Below are 13593 nucleotides of genomic sequence, written 5' to 3'. Positions count from 1 at the left end.
GGTCACTATCTCCCTCCCACCAAACAAAAAGAACTTTAACAACTTTTTTTCCCAAGCCTGTATGCCAGCCTCAAATGTCATACCCAGCTCCATCACAGCAGTATGCAGGTCCCTGGAGCAGTTGTTAGTGGGTGCAGTGGACTTCAGCCAGGTGGACCCAGGCCCATCCCCTCCTACCTGTTACACTTGTGCTGGTTAATGCTGAACCCTCCAAAAACCCCAAAACCCACTGTACCCACATGTAAGTGTCCCCCTTCACCCCTTAGGGCTATGGTAATGGTGTAGACTTGTGAGCAGTGGGTTTTGGGGGGGATTTGGGGGGGCTCAGCACACAAGGGAAGGGTGCTATGCACCTGGTAGCTCTTTTACTGTTTTTTGTTAATTTGTAAAAGTGCCCCCTAGGGTGCCCAGTTGGTGTCCTGGCATGTGAGGGGGACCAGTGCACTACGAATCCTGGCCCCTCCCACAACCTAATGCCTTGGATTTGTTCGTTTTTGAGATGGGCGCCTTCGGTTTCCATTATCGCTAAAAACCGATAGCGCCCAGCTGAAAAGCAGCCAACTCCTAGGCATTTGCCCCGCACAACCCGTATTATCAGAAAAAAGATGGGCGCCCATCTTTTTCGAAAATACGTGTTGTCCCGTTCACGGAAATAGGCGCCCATGGAGATGGGCGTTTGCGTTTGATTATGCCCCTCCACGTTACTTATGTACTTATGGTACTGACTGTAGGTTACATGTATGGGATTGAAGTACTTTTGAGGAAGATTAGTCTGCAGAAGATGGTGAAGATGGGCCTCCAGAACATTTGTTTATTCATGGGGGGGGGGGGGGGGGACACTGTCAAGATATCAGATTTCATTTTGAATCCTAATGAACCTTGAGTTATTCGCTCCATTTCACAGGACAACATAATGTAAATATGGCAGAATCCTGAAAACATATACGACGAAGAACCACACATACCTCCATCAGAACTGGAAGCGCAAGTGTCATAAACCTTTGTTTAACCAATACAAGAGCCAAACATACTTGGTATTATGAATTGGTTAAACTGTTGTAAATGTTATTTTGGACTATATGCACCAGGGGCGTAGCCAGACAGCAGATTTTGGGTGGGCCTAGTCAAGTGGGTGGGCACCAAGTGTTCTCCTCTCTCCCCCCCCCCCCCCCCCCCCCCCAATGCGATGAGGCCAGTATCAGCAGCTTAGGAAGCTTAGACTGGTGAAGTGGAGAGTGTTTTCAGCACCATCAGGGGGAGGTCTTCAGCTGGCGGAGCTTGGGATCCCCATTAGCTAGCATTAAAATATGTGCTGCTGTTGGGTGGGCCTGAGCCCTAAGTGGATGGGCCCCGGGCCCACCCAGGCCCACCTGTGGCTATGCCACTGATATGCACATTTTTCTTTTGAATGTATTGCTTTGTGGATGCTTGGTTTGTCAAGTATAGACGGACACAATCTTGTTTAGTTGTTGGAGTGACAGTGATGTCAGCAGTTTAAGTAAGTTTTTATATTTTACTGCATATATCCACCTGAGGGAAATGAGTATAATTTAATTGGATATAATATTTATTTGTAAATGTTAGATTCTACAAAGTTGTAATGGTTTATCCAGTGTGTTAATGTGAAGTTTACATGGGTGTCCTGTCTTTTCTTCTCAAAGGCTTTGGCTGCTCTATCTGATATGAAGGCCCAACACCAGAGGTTTCATGAGCATTGTGAAGAGTGGAAAGGAGAAAGGGGTAACAAGCGCTCTCATGATATCTTGTCACCCACAAGACTAGAAATGGAGTTGTCATGTGGAAGACATTACTATCCAGCTTATTTTCGAAAGAGAAAGACGCCCCTGTTTTGACCCAAATTGGGAGATGGGCGTCTTTCTCCCGTGGGCGCCCATATCGGTATAATCGAAAGCCGATTTTGGGCATCTTCAACTGCACTCCGTCGCGGAAACGGCCAAAGTTGACGGGGGCGTGTCAGAGGCATGGTGAAGGCGGGACTGGGGTGTGGTTATCGGCTGAACAGAAATGGGCGGCTTTTGCCGATAATGGAAAAAAAATAGCCGTTTTTAGCGAGAATTTAGGTAACTCTTTTTGGACCCTTTTTTTTTCACGAACAAGTCCCAAAAAAGTGCCCTAAATGACCAGATGACCATCGGAGGGAATTGGGGATGACCTCCCCTGACTCCCCCAGTGGTCACTAACTCCCTCCCACCAAAAAAAAAACAACTTTAAAAACTTTTTTCCCCAGCCTGTATGCCAGCCTCAAATGTCATACCCAGCTCCATCACACCAGTATGCAGGTCCCTCGAGCAGTTGGTAGTGTGTGCAGTGGACTGGGTGCAGTGGACTTCAGACAGGCGGACCCAGGCCCATCCCCCCCTACCTGTTACACTTGTGTTGGTTAATGCTGAGCCCTCCAAAAACCCCCAAAACCCACTGTACCCACATGTAGGTGCCCCCCTTCACTCATTAGGGCTATGGTAATGGTGTAGACTTCTGGGCAGTGGGCTTTGGGGGGATATGAGGGGCTCAGCACACAAGGGAAGGGTGCTATGCACCTGGGAGCTTTTTCACTGTTTTTTGTTAATTTGTAAAAGTGCCCCCTAGGGTGCCCGGTTGGTGTCCTGGCATGTGAGGGGGACCAGTGCACTACGAATCCTGGCCCCTCCCACGACCCAATGCCTTGGAGTTGTTCGTTTTTGAGCTGGGCGCCTTTGTTTTCCATTATCGCTGAAAAACTAATCCGCCCAGCTCAAACCCGCATAAATCCATTGCATTTGGCTGGCACAAACCGTATTATCAGAAAAAAGATAGGTGGCCGTTTTTTTTTGAATATACAGTTTGTCCCACCCCTTCACGTACCCGTTCTCGGAGATAGACACCCATGGAGATGGGTGTTCGCATTCGATTATGCCCCTCCACGTACTCCACTGCTGAAGGCTATGTTCTGGTTGCGGGGGGGGGGGGGGGGGGGGGGGGGGGGGGGGGAAATACATTTCTGGGTTATTACAAACATTGCAAAGAAAGGAAAAGTGCAGCTGAGTATAGGCACATTAAATGAATTGGCTTGGAAGCAGAAAGCCTGCAATATCAAAGCAGACATTCTCATATTCAAACATTCCCAAAAATGAGAATATCAGGAAATGGTGAGCCAGACACAAAAAGGTACACATCTCACAAAGTGTTTTCTGTTGACTAGGGAGGGTAGTGTAACTCAATCCATGAAGTCATAAGGCTATAAGAACATAAGTGTTGCCATACTGGGACAGAACGAAGGTCTCTGAAGCCCAGAATCCTGTTTCCAACAGTGACAAATCCAGGTTACAAGTAGCTGGCAAAATCCCAAAACAGTACAATACATTTTATGCAGTGGATTTTCCTTAAGTCCATCTTAATAATTGCTAAGGCACTTCTTTTTTAGGAAGCTAGCCAAACCTTTTTTCAACCCTGCTAAGCTAACTGCTTTTACTACATCATCTGGCAATGAATTCCAGATTGTATTTATATGTTGAGTGAAGAAATATTTTCTCTCATTTGTTTTAAATTTACTACTTTGTAGTTTCATTGTGTGCCCTCCAGTCCTAATATTTTTTTAAAAGAGTAAATAAGCAATTCACGCCTACCTGTTCCACTCCACTCATTATTTTATAGATCTCTATCATATCTCCCCTCAGCCGTCTTTTCTCCAAGCTGAAGAGCTCTAGCTGCTTTAGCTTTTCCTCATGGGGAAGACGTCCCATCCACTTTATCTTTTTCATCGCCCTTCTCTGCACCTTTTCTAATTCCACTATATCTTTTTTGAGATGCGGTGACCAGAATTGCACACAGTATTCGAGGTGCGTTCACACCATGGAGTGATACAAAGGCATTTTAACATCCTCATTTTTGTTTTCCATTCCTTTCCTAATAATACCTAACATTCTATTTTTAGCCATTGCAGCACACTGAGCAGAGGGTTTCAACATATCATCAATGATGACACCTAGATCCCTTTCCTGGTTGGTGACTCCTAATGTGGAACCTTGCATCATGTAAGTTTGGGTCCTTCTTTCCCACATGCATCACTTTGCACTTGCTCAGATTAAGTGTCATCTGCCATTTGGATGACCAGCCTCCTATTCTTGTAAGGTCCTCTTGTAATTTTTCCCAATTCTCTTGTGATTTAATACCTTTGAATAACGTGTCATCAGCAAATTTAATTACCTCACTAGTTACTCCCATCTCTAGATCATTTATAAATATGTTAAAAAGCAGTGGTCCCAGCAAAAACCCCTGGGGAACCCCACTATCTACCCTTCTCCATTGAGAATACTGACCATTAAAACTCCACTTTCTGTTTTCTCTCTTCTAACCAGTTTTTAATCCATAGTAGGATATTTGCTCCTATCCCATGACTTTCTAATTTCCTCAGGAGTCTTTCATGAGGTAGTTTGTGAAATGCCTTTTGAAAATCCAAATACACAATATTGACTGGCTCACCTTTATCCACATGTTCATTCATCCCTTCAAAGAAATGCAATAGATTGGTGAGGCAAGATTTCCCTTCACTAAATCCATGTTGGCTTTGTCTCATTAATCCATGCTTTTGAATATGCTCTGTAATTTTGTTCTTAATTATTATTATTATTTATTGCATTTGTATCCCACATTATTCCATCTCTTTGCAGGCTCAATGTGGCTTACAATATATTGTGGATGGTGGAAATGAGAGGAGAGTTGACATTTAGTGTTACAGAAGTATTTTGGGTTGCATGGTAATGGAAGATATGATAAAGATATAATATATAATATGAGGCGCTTTTAATAATGCTTGTTAGATATATGTGGGGATTTCATATGTTTTAATCATTGTGGTACGTCTTGTCGAAAAGATGGGTCTTCAGCAGTTTTCGGAAGTTGGTCAGTTCATAGGTCGCTTTTAGGTTACGTGGCAATGCATTCCAGAATTGCGTGCTCGTATATGAAAAGGTTGATGCGTGCATTAGTTTATATTTTAGGCCTTTGCAGTTTGGGAAGTGAAGATTAAGGAATGTGTGAGAAGATCTCTTGGCATTCCTGGGTGGTAGGTCAATCAGGTCAGACATGTAAGCTGGGGCTTCGCCGTGGATGATTTTATGTACTAGGGTACATACTTTAAACGTGATGCGTTCTTTGAGTGGTAACCAGTGTAGTTTCTCTTGTAGGGGTTTTGCACTTTCGTATTTTGGTTTTCCAAATATGAGTCTGGCTACTGTGTTCTGGGCTGTTTGGAGTTTTTTGAGTATTTGCTCTTTGCAGCCAGCGTAAAGTGAGTTGCAGTAGTCTAGGTGACTGAGTACTAATGATTGTACCAGATTCCGGAAAACGGTTCTTGGGAAGAATGGTTTTACTCTTTTGAACTTCCACATTGAATGGAACATCTTTTTGGTCGTAATTTTCGCGTGATTCTCAAGTGTTAGGTGCCGGTCAATGGTGACTCCAAGAATTTTCAGGGTTTCCAAAATTGGTAGAGTTAGTTTTGGGGTATCGATGGTGGTGAATTTGCTCGTGTTGTGTTGGGAGGTGTGTATTAGGCATTGGGTTTTTTTCTGCATTGAGTTTTAACTGAAAGGCATCTGCCCAGGAGTGCATGATATGTAGACTTTGGTTGATTTCATTGGAGATTTCTTTTAGATCTTGTTTGAATGGGATGTAGATCGTTACATCATCAGCGTAAATGTATGGATTGAAGTTTTGCTTAGATAGTAGTTTGGCCAAGGGTGTCATCATTAGGTTAAATATGGTCGGTGAGAGGGGAGATCCTTGTGGAACTCCACATTCGGGTGCCCATGTGGCTGATGTAGTCGAATTTGATGTCACTTGATATGAGCGTGTAGTTAGGAATCCTTTAAACCAATTAAGAACATTGCCTCCGATACCGAAGTATTCAAGTATGTGTTAGTAGGATTCCATGATCAACCATGTCGAAGGCACTTGACATGTCGAATTGTAAAAGTAATATATTCTTGCCGGTTGCAATTGTTTGTTTGAATTTATTCATGAGCGTAACTAGTACTGTTTCGGTACTATGATTGGAACGAAATCCTGATTGGGACTCTTGTAGTATTGAGAACTTGTTTAGATATGCTGTGAGTTGTTTGGTGACCATCCCTTCTGTTGTTTTGGTTATTAGGGGAATGGATGCTACTGGTCTATAGTTGGTTAATTCACTCGCATTTTTCTTTGCATCCTTGGGTATGGGGGTGAGTAAGATATTTCCTTTCTCCTTTGGGAAGAGTCCCTTTTGTAGCATGTAATTCATATGTATCGTTAGATCTGTTATAAAGTGTTGGGGGGCCGATTTCATAAGGTTGCTTGGGCAGATGTCTAGTTTGCAGTGAGATTTGACGAATCTTTTAAGTGTTTGGGAGATGAGATCTTCCGATAGTGGCTCGAATTCGGTCCAGGTCCTATCTGCTGGGTATAATCCAGGTTCTGGGTCCAGACTTTCTAGAAGAGCTGTGTATTCGATAGGGCTGGCAGGTATTTTTAGTCGCAGTTGTACTATTTTCTCTTTGAAGTACTTCGCGAGGTTATCGGCTTCTGGTATGTCTTTGCTGTTGTTCGTGACTTGTGTGGTGTCTATTAGTTTGTTCACAAGTTGGAAGAGTTTGTGTGTATCCTTGTAATTTGGTCCAATTTCGGTTTTGTAGTATAATCTTTTGGTTTGTCTTATGGTATATTTGTATTTTCTTCGGATTTGTTTCCAGGCATTGAGTGTGGGTTTGTCTTTCTTTTTATTCCATGCACGTTCTAATTTCCTAACTTGTGTTTTGAGTTTTTTAAAATCTTCGTTGAACCAAGGTATTGAGTTCTTTCTGTGTGAGGTTCTGATTTGAATTGGGGCGATGTTGTCTAATATTGTTTTGCATCTTTTGTCCCACTCTTGGAGGAATTTGATTGTGTCTGTCTTTGTTGTCCATTCGTTTTCGTAAATCTGTTGCCAGAATATTGCCGGGTCTATTTTTCCTCTAGTGGTATAGGTTTTTCGTTCTTGTTTTTTGATTGTGGTTTTCGTCCGCCATTGGAGGGAGATGTATGCTTTGCAGTGGTCAGACCATGGTGTGGGTATCCATTTTGTGTCTTCTAGTATAAGGTTTAGGTCTGGATCGAATTTGTATGCGATAACATCTAGTGTGTGTCCTTTCCTGTGTGTCTCTACCATTTTGCCCGGCACCGACATCAGACTCACCGGTCTATAATTTCCCAGATCTCCTCTGGAACCTTTTTTACAAATCGGCGTTACATTGGCCACCCTCCATTCTTCCAGTACCATGCTCGATTTTAAGGATAAATTACATATTTCTAACAATAACTCCGCAAGCTAATTTTTCAGTTCTCTCAGTACTCTGGGATGAATACCATCCTGTCCAGGAGATTTGCTACTCTTCAGTTTGTAGAACTGCCCCATTACATCCTCCAGGTTTACAGAGAATTCATTAAGTTTCTCTGACTCATCAGCTTTGAATACCATTTCCGGCACCGGTATACATATAGTAACATAGTAGATGACGGCAGAAAAAGACCTGCATGGTCCATCCAGTCTGCCCAACAAGATAAACTCATATGTGTATACCTTACCTTGATTTGTACCTGCCTTTTTCAGGGCACAGACTGTACAAGTCTGCCAAGCAGTATTTCCCGCCTCCCAACCACCAGTCCCACCTCCCATCACTGGCTCTGGCACAGACCATACAAGTCTGCCCTCCACTATCCTCGCCTCCCAACCACCAACCCCTCTTCCCCCACCTGTATCCCTCCCAAATCTTCCTCGGTGAAGACCGAAGCAAAGAATTCATTTAATCTTCCCGCTACGGCTTTGTCTTCCCTGATTGCCCGTTTTACTCCTCGGTCATCTAGTGGTCCAACCGATTCTTTTGCCGGCTTCCTGCTTTTAATATACCTAAAAAAAATTTTACTAAGGTGTTTTTGCCTCCAACGCAATCTTTTTTTCGAAGTCCCTCTTAGCTTTCCTTATCAGCGCTTTGCTTTTGACTTGACATTCCTTTTGCCATTTCTTATTATTTTCAGTCGGTTCCTTCTTCCATTTTCTAAAGGATTTTCTTTTAGCTCTAATAGCTTCCTTCACCTCACTATTTAACCACGCCAGCTGTCGTTTGGTCTTCCGTCCTCTTTTTTTAATATGTGGAATATATTTGGCCCGGGCTTCCAGGATGGTGTTTTTGAACAGCATCCATGCCTAATGTTAATTTTTGACCCTCGCAGTCACTCCTCTAAGTTTTCTTTTCATCGTTCTTCTCATTTTATCATAGTAAACGCTAACGTATTTGATTTCCTATGTATACTTACTTCAAAGCTAATATCAAATCCGATCATATTCTGATCACTGTTATCAAGCGGCCCCAGCACCATTACCTCCCGCACCAGATCATGCACTCCACTAAGGACTAGGTCTAGAATTTTTCCTTCTCTAGTCGGTTCCTGTACCAGCTGCTCCATAAAGCTGTCCTTGATTTCATCAAGGAATTTTACCTCCCTAGCGTGTTCCGATGTTACATTTACCCAGTCAATATCAGGGTAATTGAAATCACCCATTATTATTGTGTTGTCCAGTTTGCTTGCGTCCCTAATTTCCTTTAACATTTCTGCATCTGTATGTTCATCCTGGCCAGGCGGATGGTAGTACACTCCTATCACTATCCTTTTCCCCTTTACACATGGAATTTCAATCCACAGTGATTCCAAGAAGTGTTTTGTTTCCTGCAGAATTTTCAATCTATTTGATTCAAGGTTCTCGTTAATACACAATGGTACCCCTCCACCAATTCGATCCACCCTATCACTACGATATGACAGTGTCCCACTGGTTATCCTCCTTCCACCAGGTCTCAGAGATGCCTATTATATCTAATTTTTCATTTAGTGCAATATATTCTAACTCTCCCATCTTATTTCTTAGGCTCCTGGCATTCGCATATAGACATTTCAAACTGTGTTCGTTGCTCCTATTTACATCATGCTTAGTACTTGACAGTACTAATTTGCAACCTTTTGTCTGATTTTTATTTTTATTTAGGGACACCTGATCTACTACGGTTTCTTTTGCAACCTCACTATTAGGATACCCTATCTTCCCTGTTATGGTGATCTCTTTGAAAGATACCTTATCCCGAACCATGCGCTTTTGAGTGACTGTCGGCCTTCCCCCCATTTCTAGTTTAAAAGCTGCTCTGTCTCCTTTTTAAATGCCGATGCCAGCAGCCTGGTCCCACCCTGGTGGAGCCCATCCTTTTGGAATAGTCTCCCCCTTCCCAGAATGTTGCCCAGTTCCTAACAAATCTAAAACCTTCCTCCCTGCACCATCATCTCATCCATGCATTGAGACTCCGGAGCACTGCCTGTCTCTTGGGCCATGCGCATGGAACAGGTAGCATTTCAGAAAATGGTGCATTTCAGAAAATGCTACCCTACAGGATCTGGATTTGAGCTTTCTACCTAAGAGCATAAATTTGGCTTCCAGAACTTCTTTCCCACATTTTCCTATGTCATTGGTACCCATATGTACCAAGACAGCCGACTCCTCCCCAGCACTATCTAAAATCCTATCTAGGTGACGCGTGAGGTCCGCCACCTTCGCACCAGGCAGGCAAGTCACCAGGCGATCCTCACGTTCACCAGCCACCCAGCTATCTATATGCCTAATGATCGAATCACCAACTACAACAGCTGTCCTAACCTTTCCCTCCCGGGCAGCACTTGGAGACATATCCTCGGTGCGAGAGGATAGTACATCCCCTGGTGAGCAGATCCTGGCTACAGGAGTACTTCCTACACCAGTGTGAAACTCTCCTTCTAGGAGACCTCCCTCCTCCAAGGTAGCACAAGGGCTGCCAGACTGGAGGTGGGACTTCTCTACAACATCCTTGTAGGTCTCCTCTATGTACCTCTCTGTCTCCCTCAGCTCTACGAAAGTCTGCTACTCTAGCCTCGAGCAGGGGCATAGCTACATGTGGGCCTGGGTGGGCCCAGGTCCGCCCACCCAAGTGCCACACACCTGCAGCAGCAGCGCAGCAGACTAATTTGATGGCAGAGATGGCACCCGCGGCGCTCTGGCAGCTGATCTCTCCTCTCCACAGGCTCCGATTTCAGGCCCTCCCACCACCCAAGCGCACACACACAGCCTAGCATACGTCGCGTTGCGGGCACCCGCACTCAGACTCAGACATGATGATCGATCAGATTCAGCCCACCTACCTTCAGGGTTAGAGAGAGGCAGAGAGTGCGTCGCCGTCGTGGTTATCCACACATCCATCCTCCTACGTGGTAGCGGACCCGAACGTGGCTGTGCGCGGCGGCGTGCTCTCAGCCTTGCTCGTGCTCCGCTTGGCTCCTCCGCTCGCTCGTGACGTGGTCTGAGGAAGGGCAGGCTAAAAAAATAGGTGCGCATGGCCACATGCACGCACGCATCCACGCACACAGGGTTGTGCGAGCTTCAGCCTGGCCTTGCCCTCCCTGGAAACGTGGGAATTGGGAAAGAAAGGTGGTCTTCGAAAGTTCGAATTGAGAAGATGAGATAATTCGAGAATCGGATCGGACTCGAGTTCCTGTCTTGGCCCCAGGTAACTTTACTGCCAGTGCCAAGCAGCAGCAGCTGCCAGCCCAGCAGCAGGTAATAAATTTTGGGGTTTTTTTACATCATAATTTTATCAAAGCGAATAGATCAGACAACAAAGGTAGAAAAAAGTATTTTATTTTATTAATTGGAATATGTCAGCTTTTGGAAATGTGTATCTGTGATATTTTGCATGTAAGTTTCAATTTTTCTGGTATTGCTGCATGCTGAGTCTGACTTCTTCAGTTAAATTTCCAGTTCAGTATTTTGCCTTCATATTTTTTGATTTCTAGTTCCTTGTGTCATGTCTGTTGTGTCATGTGTTTTTCATGTATGATCAAGGTGCATTATTCTGCTAGCGTGTAGTATTTGCAGCCCTTTTTGTTTTGCTTTTTTTTTCATGAGGTAGTGTATTGGTGTTTTAGAGCCTAATGTAATTACAGTTCTGCCTTTATAAGGTTGTAGCTCATCCTGTCCTTGGAATTAGTGCTGTTATGGTTTAGTAAGGATATGAGTATGTTTTTGCACAAGTTTGTGTATAGCATTTTGCAGTGGAGAGATTGTGGGATAATGTAATTATATTTAAAAATATCAATTTTTCCATTAAGTATGTACGTGGTTATACTGATGCAGGGCAGCTGTTGGGCAGAGTACGTAGAAATCCATCATCAAGTGAATTCTAACACATTATTTTGTAGGATCCCAAGAGACACTACTCATACTTATATAGACAGTGCATGCCTACCCATATTAGCTCTGGGCCCACCCCAAAATCTCAGGTCTGGCTACGCCACTGCTCAAGAGAACGGACATTTCCCAGTCAAGTCTGCGGAGGACCCAGCTTTTACTTATGAATGTAGGGCAAGAAATGAAGAAGAAAGGCGGAAAGCATAGGCGGTCAGTGGCCCAGCTGTTTGGGGAGGCTAAATGGGGCAGGATAGGGGGTGGAGTCAGGGATAGGCCCTACTCCATAATTGCTTTACAACAAGCAGAAACAAAAAGTAAAATGGGAGGGAAGGGAGATGCTGGACCAAAGTGCAGAGGTGCTAAGAGTAGTCTTTCCCAAACATTGAAGAGTACTATCTTAATTAGTGAGATTGAAGGCTAGTGAGTGAGGGTTTTCTTGCAGTGCATTCGGTGTATACAATTTGTCAAGATGGAGAAGAAATTGAGTCCTAAGGAAGGTATTGACAAGCAATAAACTCCCCTATATCCAGGACCTCTTTATCTCGCGTCACCTCCATCTGCTCGCCATAACAGAAACCTGGCTCTGCCCTGATGACTCTGCTTCAGTCGCAGCCCTCTGCTATGGCGGTTATCTTTTTTCACATACTCCTTGCCTAGTGGCGTAGGAAGGGGGGGCGGTGGGGCGGTCCGCCCCGGGTGTATGCGCTGGTGGGGGGGGGGGGGGGGATCGGCTCGCTGGTTCCCTGCTCTTTCTGCCCCGGAACAGTTTACTTCCTGTTCCGGGGCAGAGAAAGCAGGGAAGCAGCAGAGCCGACGCAGCTCCCAGTGACGTGCATTTGGGGGGGGGGGGCGCCGTGCCCTGCACCCGGGGGGGGGGGGGGTGCGCAGCGGCGACCTGCCCCGGGTGTCAGGCACCCTCGCTACGGCACTGTCCTCACCCTGCTGGTCGCGGGGGCGGTGTTGGACTACTTTTTTTTTTTTTTACATTTGTACCCCGCGCTTTCCCACTCATGGCAGGCTCAATGCGGCTTACATGGGGCAATGGAGGGTTAAGTGACTTGCCCAGAGTCACAAGGAGCTGCCTGTGCCTGAAGTGGGAATCGAACTCAGTTCCTCAGTTCCCCAGGACCACAGTCCACCACCCTAACCACTAGGCCACTCCTCCACTTCTCTCTCCCTCCTCCAGATTTCAACCCTTTCTTCCACCTCAATCTCACTGTTTTTCCTCCTTTGAAGTCCACTCTATCCGCCTTTTCTCTCCTCTGCCTCTTCGAATAGCGGTCATTTATCATCCCCCTGATAAGTCCCTTTCATCCTTTCTCAGTGACTTTGATGCTTGGCTTGCCTTCTTCCATGATCCTTCCTCCCCCTCTTTCATCTTTGGTGACTTTAATATTCCTGCTAATGATCCTTCCAACTCTTATATTTCCAAGTTACTCACTTTAACAGCCTCCTTTAATCTCCAACTATGCTCCACCTCCCCCACTCATTAAAATGGTCACTGTCTTGATCTCATCTTCTCCTCCAACTGTTCACCCTCTAGTTTCATTGCCTCTGATCTTCCTCTCTCTGATTACCATCTTATAACTTTCACACTTAAATCTCCTCCCTCCCAGTCCCGTCCTATCTTATCTAATTTATCTAGGAATCTTCACGATATTGACCCTTCATCTCTATCCTCCCACGTTTCAAACCTCCTCTCTACTGTGGCACCATCCACGTCTGTCAACGAGGCTGTTTCTTCTTACAACAATACTCTATCCTCTGCCTTAGACACTCTTGCACCTCTGATGATCTGCCCTATAAGGCGTACAAAACCCCAACCTTGGCTGACTTCTAATATCCGCTACCTACGTTCCTGTACCCGCTCCGCCGAACGCCTCTGGCGGAAATCTCGGGCCCTTGCTGACCTCCTTCCAATCTGCTCTTTTATGCGCCAAACAGGATTATTATATCCAACTGACCAACTCTCTTGGCTCTAACCCTCGACTTCTCTTCACCACATTGAACTCTCTCCTCAAGGTGCCCCCTCCCCCAACTCCCCCTTCATTATCTCCTCAGACCCTTGCTGAATTCTTTCACGACAAGGTTCAAAAGATAAACCTTGAATTCTCTACCTCGCCACCTCTCCCTCCACTAGTCCATTCCCCGCTCTCTCCTTCCCCTCATTCCTTTTCCTCCTTTCCTGAAGTTACTATAGAGGAAACTACACTTTTCCTTTCTTCCTCAAAATGTACCACCTGTTCCTCTGATCCCATTCCCATCTCACCTGCTCTTATTCCTTTTATCTGTCACATTCTCAACCTCTCACTTTC

The sequence above is a fragment of the Microcaecilia unicolor genome, chromosome 3 (assembly GCF_901765095.1).
Source record: "Microcaecilia unicolor chromosome 3, aMicUni1.1, whole genome shotgun sequence".
Taxonomy (NCBI): Eukaryota; Metazoa; Chordata; class Amphibia; order Gymnophiona; family Siphonopidae; genus Microcaecilia; species Microcaecilia unicolor.
This window is presented reverse-complemented; position numbering follows the sequence as displayed.